The sequence below is a fragment of the Zingiber officinale genome, chromosome 4B (genome assembly GCF_018446385.1).
Source record: "Zingiber officinale cultivar Zhangliang chromosome 4B, Zo_v1.1, whole genome shotgun sequence".
NCBI classification, from domain to species: Eukaryota; Viridiplantae; Streptophyta; class Magnoliopsida; order Zingiberales; family Zingiberaceae; genus Zingiber; species Zingiber officinale.
The window spans coordinates 44,678,255-44,686,724 of record NC_055993.1 but is presented as its reverse complement, the minus strand read 5'-3'; positions in this window follow the sequence as shown (position 1 = coordinate 44,686,724).

Sequence of the window (8,470 nt, the reverse complement as noted above, 5' to 3'; positions counted from 1 at the left end):
CGTCCTCGTGCCATTTCTAAAGACATAGAGAACATAACATAACTAATGTAATCACAGTTATATAACTACTGATATCATGTTTAAAAGACTATCACATACTAACAAGCAGTAGGCATATAAACATGAACTGTAATAGCAAAACAAGGAGCATAAATTAAGTAGAGGTATTCTTACTTGGAAGCTGTAGGTTCAATACTAATGTGTGTGTAGGAAGCATGGAACACTGCTCTGATACCACTCTGTAACGACCCGCCTTCTACTGACTAGGCTGTAAGGCCGATCGTCACGTTATGCTGTGCTAACTAGTCCAAGAACATCAATAAATCTAAGTGCGGAAGCTGTGCTAATTAAAAATTTCGCTAAACTATCGACATTTCTTGGTTCTACGTGTACTAAAGGGTGTAATCTAAAGTATACCTAACATATACTACACCCCCTATGGTCAAGGAACTGAAATAACCCTTTTCTGGCTGTTATCATACCTCCCAATCGATCCACGGATCGATCGGAATGTCGGATCGATCCAGTGATCGATCCAGCACGCTACTGTGCTCGGGAAGATTATCTGGACCGATCAGCTGATCGATCCAGGCAGGCTAATCGATCCAGTGATCGATCCCAGAACCTTCTGTTCGCGACAGAAATTGTTGGATCGATCGGCTGATCGATCCAGAAGCCTACTGTTCGCGGAACAGATTGCCCAATCGATCAACCGATCAATTGAGGATCCCCGAATCGATCAGCTGATTGATTCAAGTTTCTGATTTCGCAGCTAAGCTCTGATTTCAGCACTGTTTCATGCCTCAATCACAATATAAGTTCTAAAATGGCTAGGAAACACTCTAACAATGACAACTAACATTCTAACATCATATATTTAACATTCTAAGCATAATCTAAAGCATGGTTCGATAGCTCATGGCGTTTAACATGCTAAAACCAAGAGTAATAGAAATACTAGAGTTCATATGTTTAATTGAATTTGCTGGATCCCTAGGATCTTTATTCCAGTTCCTTCCACACACATCTTGATTTGCATTGCCCTCCAGCCTCCACTAGTCCACTTTTCTTTTACCTGTATCTGCAGTATAAGAAAAGTAGCATCTGTAAGCTAAAAAGCTTAGTAAGAAACCATCTACCTCACAAAAACATGCATACGATGCAGATATGCTTTTTAAAACATGCTATTTGAAATATACTAACTAGGCTAAACATGGCATGGTATGTGATCATACAAGCATAACAATCAAGAGCTGAACATAAGCTATCATAATGTATCAACAAGAAAGAGCTGAACTAAAGCTGAAACCGAAACTAAGCTGATCTCACATAACTGATTGTGAATTTGAAAAGCTATACATATAATAAGTGAAAATACTAAACATGCTGCTGATGGGCCCGGCAACTGTACGTGCTATGCGCGCATCTCTAACTAGACCCAGGGTTGCAAGTCCCGAATTTAGTAGAGCTACTAGGTTATCTAAACCTAGGGACCGACTATGGGAGCCCAGCCCAATGGATATCTAATCCAGTACAGTGCCAACTGAAAAGTAAAATACTGAGTATAGCTAAACTGTTCTAAATTTCTGTTTCTAGGTTATCTGAACCTAGAGCTAGGTTGTCTGAACCTAGAGGCGACTGTGGGAGCCCACCTATTGGACCGTAGTCCCATATAAGCTACAATGAACTGATTTACTAATTTAGATGCTTCTAATGCATTCAACTGTGCTAATAAAAATGCCTAAGGTACATTCTTTTCTAAGCTGGTTATTTAATCGAACACCTAGCGTGCTTTAACTCCCCTCCCTATTAGGGAGACTACCTTTAGGCACCCAACAGCATCTAAACCTCCAACTGAAGGAGAAAAGACGTGTCCGGCCCATCTAAAGGTACTCACTAATCCCTAAACCTGCGAGGAGGGTTAAATACACACTACGTGTCGAAAACATACGCATAAAACTAACTAATGCACAGAACATCAAACGGTAGCTATTATACTGCAGGTGAGGGGTTTCTTACCTCCTGTTCGTAATTTATTACGATTCTATTCGCTCGAATTCCGGTGGAGATGACCTTCTCGACGATCCGCACACGTCTTTGCGTTCCTCTGCGGAGAAGAACTTCTTTCGTGTTGGAGTCGTCGCCGGAAGATGATCTGAGAGCCCTTGGGGCTTGGGCGCCGAGAGAGGAGGAAGAAGAGGAGTGGGCGGCGGTGAAGGTTTTTGGGAGAGGGATAGGTCACGGTGAAATTTGATGTTGCCGAACCAAGTTCTCAAAATAAACCAACCCCCAACTTAACCTTCCTATTTATACTAAGTAACTAATTCGGCCTACCCAATTATAAGTATAATTGGTCCCCTTTCCTTTCAGCACGGCCCTGCTGGGTTCAACTGGTTCCCAACATTATCCCTAAGCCATAGTTCTCGGGTTCGATTCCCGCCTAAGCTATTTTGCGGTTCTAATTATTTTTGTTGCTTCCGCTACTCGGAAAATTCCGGAAAAATATCTAAAAATTCCAGAAACATCATAGAATATTTATAATGCAGTTTCGAGAATTTTCGGGCGTTACATTATGTACTTTCCTTTGCCATGATATTAATTAGGAAAAATTAACTCGTGATCCATGCATGATTATGTTTTCTTTTCCTTCCATGATATATTATATATGCTCGTTTAAGTATGCTTATGAACCATGCATGAGAATGATATCTATATTGGCTATGTGCCCAAATGTGATGGCTACGTGCCCAAATATGATGGCTATGTGCCCAAGTATGCATGGCTATGTGCCCATTTATGCATACCTTATGAATGACATGAACATGATATGCTATGAATGACATGAACATGATATGCTATGAATGACATGAACATGATATGATATGAATGACATGAACATGATATGATATGAATGACATGAACATGATATGATATGAATGACATGAATATGATATGCTATGAATGACACATGATAAAGATATGATATGACATGTATTTTACTTTGAATGACTTGTACCAAAAGGGTGGACTCCTTATGCGCCCCTAGGTCGAATTACGGGCCTAGTAAAGGGTGGGCTCCTTACGTGCCCCTAGGCCGAGCTACGAGTCTAGTTCCTAGTAGGTTCAAGACTAGCTACCTTGGGTCTACTTAGGATGTGCGCATTATGTATGTATGTGGTACTAAGCCGGGCCCCTTCATGTTGAGATTATTTTCAAGTACTATATGATACTATTTTAAGACATCTCACACATGACATAAACCATGTTTTGAAAGGCATATTGCACATGACATTTCCCATGTTTTAAAGGACATCTTGCATCCATGCTTACGATATGATGTGAAATAATGCATACAGTTATGCTATGATATGATGCCTTGATGCTATGAAAAGAAATGTCATGATGCTTTCACTTATGCTATGATGTACACTTATGCTATGATATGATCTATACCATGTTATGACGATTTCTTATGCTATGATATGATCTATACCATGATATGATGATTTATTATGCTATGATATGATCTATACCATGTTATGATGATTTCTTATGCTATGATATGATCTTTACCATGATATGATGTTACTTATACCATGATAAGATTTATGCTATAACATGTTGTCACGTTATGTTACGATAATATTGAAATCCATGCCATGATATGACATGTTTTATTTATATGATGATATGACCGTCCTTTATTCTATGATATATGATATGATGAATTTTACATGATATGTTGGTTTTGTGAGTAGGAAAGGATCTCACTAAGCCTTGAGTGCTTACAGATACTTTTCCTTGTACCACAGATAAAGGTAAAGGATGGATAAACTAGAGGAGCAGCAGGAAGGGGCAAGAGATGTGTGATGGTGACTTGGCTAAAGAAATAAAATGACCTGCTGAAGTGAACTTAGAATAATATGTTATGTTATGTGATGTCTTTCATGATTCCCTATGCATGTGTTAGGAATGAATAATATGACTATTTAAGTTGAACCATGTTATTTCATGTTCATATGCTTAGTATGATTTTAGAAAAAATAAATATGCTTCCGCTGTATGTATGTTTATGTATGCTAAGTCAAAGAAAGAAAGTAACCCCGCCCTCACTAGGCAGGAGTGGTAAAGGGGCGGGCGTTACAAGGTTTTCTGGAAAGACGATCTTCTCGACGATCCTCCTACGTCTATGTGTTCTTCTCACAGGGGAAAGCGTCCTCGTACCGGAGTTGTCGCCGGTAAGTGTTCCTGGAGCCTTTGGGACGGAACCCTAGCCCTTGGGGCTTGGTGCGCCGAGAGAAGAAGAGGAGGGAGAGGGGGCGGTGTGTAAGGGTTTGAGGAAAAGAATTGTCATTAAAACAATTCTCCACTTAATAATTTTCTTATTTATATTAAGTGGGTAATTCAACCCAACTCCAATCATAAATATAATTGATTCCCTTTTCTTTCAGCACGGCCCTGCTGGGTTCACTTGGTTACTAGAGTCACCCTATAAGGCATAGAGTTTGCTAGGTCTCGGGTTTAATTTCCGCATAGGCTATTTTACATTTCTATTTGTTTTTGCTACTTTCGCTACTCTAAAAATTCTGTAAAAATATCCTAAAATTTCCAAAAAAATACTAGGATATTTATAAAAGTCTTTTGAGAATTTTCGGGCGTTACACTTCTTGTATACACAAGACTTATCCGAATATTGTATAAATCCAAACAACTGGATTACTTCATTAAACCAGATATTCCAAGACCATGAAGCTTACTTCAGTCCATAAATAGACCGATTGAGCGTACATACTAGATGCTCTTTGCTCTTTGCAATAAACCCCTCTGGGTACTTCATATGGATATTTTCTTCAAAACTTCCGTTAAGGAAAGTTGTCTTGACATCCATTTTCCAAACCTCATAATCCATATGAGAAGTAATAGATAAGAGTATCCGGATAGACATAAGCATAGCTACTGGTGAAAAAGTTTCCTCATAATTCGATTCCCTCTTTCTGAGTATACCCCTTCACAACAAGTCTTACTTTGAAGGTTTCCACCTTCCCGTCTGTCCCTCTTTTTCTTTTGTAGATCCATTTACATCCAATATCTTTTACACTATTTTATGTTTCTACTAGCTCCCAGACTTTGTTAGAATACATAGATTCTATTTCTGAATTCATTACTCTTTGCCAAGATGCTGCATCTTTATCTTGGAGTGCTTCGTCATATGTTCAGGGATCAGGTTCATGTTTACCTGGGATCAAGTCTAATGACTCTCCCAAAAACATGAATATTTCAGGTTGCCTCACAACCCTCCCACTACGACGAGGCACTGTCTGTAGTTGTGTATCATTTGTGATATGTGTTACAGTTTCTTGTGATATTTCATCTTGCACTATTGGTACTAAAGTAGACGTGCCCTCTCTCATTTCTTCTAGAACAATTTCACTGATGGGCTTATGGTTTATTACATAGTTCTCTTCTAAAAATCGGGCATTCATGCTAACAATGACCTTCTGATCTTTAGGATTATAAAACAAACCACCTTTTGTTCCTTTGGGATAACCTATAAATAGGCGAACTTCTGTACGAGATTCCAACTTATCAGTATCTCCCTTCAACATATGTGCTGGACTACCCCATATCTGAATATGACTCAGACTAGGCTTACGCTCATTCCATAATTCCATGGGAGTAGAGAGTACTGATTTAGAAGGTACCAAGTTCAAAATGTACACTGTCGTTCCTAACGCATATCCCCAGAATGAATTTGGTAATTCTGAATAACTCTTCATCGATTTAACCATTTCCATAAGAGTTATATTCCTTCGTTCTGCCACACCATTCTATTGGGGTGTACCAGGTGCAGATAATTGGGATTGAATCTCAAACTTTGATAAGTAATTCCTAAACTCTCCTGAGAGGTACTCACCACCACGATCAGACCGTAGTGTCTTAATACTTTTACTGTGTTGTTTCTCCACATCAGCCTTGTACTCTTTGAACTTATCAAAGCACTCAGACTTGCGGTGCAACAAGTAAATGTATCCATATCTGGAATAGTCGTCTATGAAAGAGATGAAATATTTGAAACCACCTCTCGCCTGGATAGTCATAGGTCCACACAAATTAGAATGAACCATTTCCAACACATCTTTTGCTCTATACCCCTTGGCCTTAAAAGGTCTCTTGGTCATTTTTCCTTCCAAGCAAGATTCGCAAGTTGGAAAGTTTTTCAACACTAATGAACCCAAGAGTCCATCGACTATTAGCCTTTGAATCCTACTCAAGTTAATATGACCAAGTCATAGATGCCAAAGATATGTTTGGTTCATATTTGAAGGTTCCTTTCTCTTATTAGAATTAGAGGATGTGTTATTAATTTCCATTTGTTATTTTGTGGGAGTTATCGGATTTAGAGTATATAAATTACCAACTAATGCATCAGAACAGATAATTATCTTATTTTTCTTGACAACCACCTTGTCATCAAAAGAAAGAGTATATCCATCCAAAACTAGTTTAGAAACTGAAATTAAATTATTTCTAAAAGTTGGTGCATAAAGGCAATTTCTCAAAATCAAAGTTTTATTCCTATTAAATGATAAGTAGACATCTCCCACTGCAACAGCCGCCACTTTCGTAGCATTGCTCATGTAGACGGTTATCTCTCCCTCATATAGTCATCGGGTTTCCTGGAACCCCTGCAATGTGTTGCAGACATGATCAGTGACTCCTGTATCTACACACCCTAAACATGTTTCAACTACAAGAAAATAAGATATACCTTTATTGTTCTGATTCCTATGAGGACAGTTCGCCTTCCAATGTCCATACTGCTTACAAATAAAGCACTTGCCCTTCGACTTCTTTACTCCTACTTTAAGTCCAGTACCTAGAGGTTGTTTCACTTTCTTTGCCGAGCCAGCTTGTTTCTTATTCTTTTTCTTGCCTTTCGACTTTGAAGTAGAAACATTTTCAGCAAAGTGAATTTGAGAATTATGACGAAATAACCGTTTTGCTGCCTGAAGTTCTATCAGTAGTTCTACCAATGAATAAATCCTTTTATTCATATTATAGTTCAGGCGGAACTGCTCAAAACTTCTGGGTAGTGTCTGGAGAATAATATCGACCTGGGTTTCCCCATTGATTTCATCTCTAAGGATTTGTATTTTGTTCAAGTAAGTCATCATCTTTAGGATATGATCCCTTACGGGTGTCCCCTTTGTCATGGTGGGTGTCATTACTTTTCTCATTGCCTTTGGCCTAGTAGCCCAATTCTGGTGTCTGAAGAGTTCCTTGACATTGTTCATCATGTCATAAGCAGTTGGTAAGTCCTAATGCGGATGTTGCAACACATTTGACATTGAAGCCAAAATGTAACACTCTGTCATCTCATCTGCCTTTGCCCATTTCTTATGATACTCAATCTCCTCTTCACTAGAGTCACTATTAGGCACATTAGGGCAAACCTCTAACAGTACAAACTTATAGCCTTTAGCAATTAGGACAATGTCTAGGTTTCTTTTCCAATCTATATAGTTGGGACCAGTAAGTTTGTTCTCTTTCAGAATAATAGCTAGTGGGTTAAAAGTCATCCTAAGAATCACAAAATAAACTTTTGGTCAAGACTCTAAATTTAGAATAATATTGATTCCTCAAACAATATTATTTAAATTTACCAACACCTCAAAACATCGTGAATTTTGCATGGCATGTTAGTGTGGACGTATACAAATTCAGCATTTGTAAGAGGAGGTTTTACCCATTAATTTTATTATCTTGTCATCCTAACTTTATGACAAATAAAATTAATAGTTGGTTTTCCTTTGGTCACATAAAAAATAGCAGTGACTCCGTTGGGGAGGATACTATTGAATGTGTCTAAGTGTATACCATTACTTGATACTTAGTCCATTAAATAGGATTGTGCCCCTTCAGTTGGAGAAGATCACATGCTCCTAAATAATTTCCTATAACCATTCATAAAGGAAGTTTAATCTAGTGATCTGCAAACAAACTCATCCGATGTGGAGAGAGGCACTCAGAGCCAACAAGTAAGTTTGTTGCATTACTTACAAACCAGTAATGGAGACTGTGGAATTTTTTACTAATCCCTCTCCCACTTAGTTTTTTAAGATGAGGATTTTATCATGCACACACACATCACAACAAATAAGGCAATAAATATGTAAAAATAATTTTCCAACTGTTATGACCTTTTCCATCACTATCCTCCGTGTGCTCCCAACCCTAGCTGCTGCCATCTTTAGCCACTGCAATTGGGTCTAGTTGTCGCATCTATCTTACTTCTTTTTTCGTTGCGCCTCTAGTCCTCAAATAGCACCACGCCTCGCAAAGATACAATCCGTGACAAAAATAGAATTTTACATTTATCGATCCTATATTCCACGAAGGAATGTACATAGATTCTAGATCGAACAAAAAGTAAAATCCTAAAACTAATACAGATCCTGCTATATTTAAT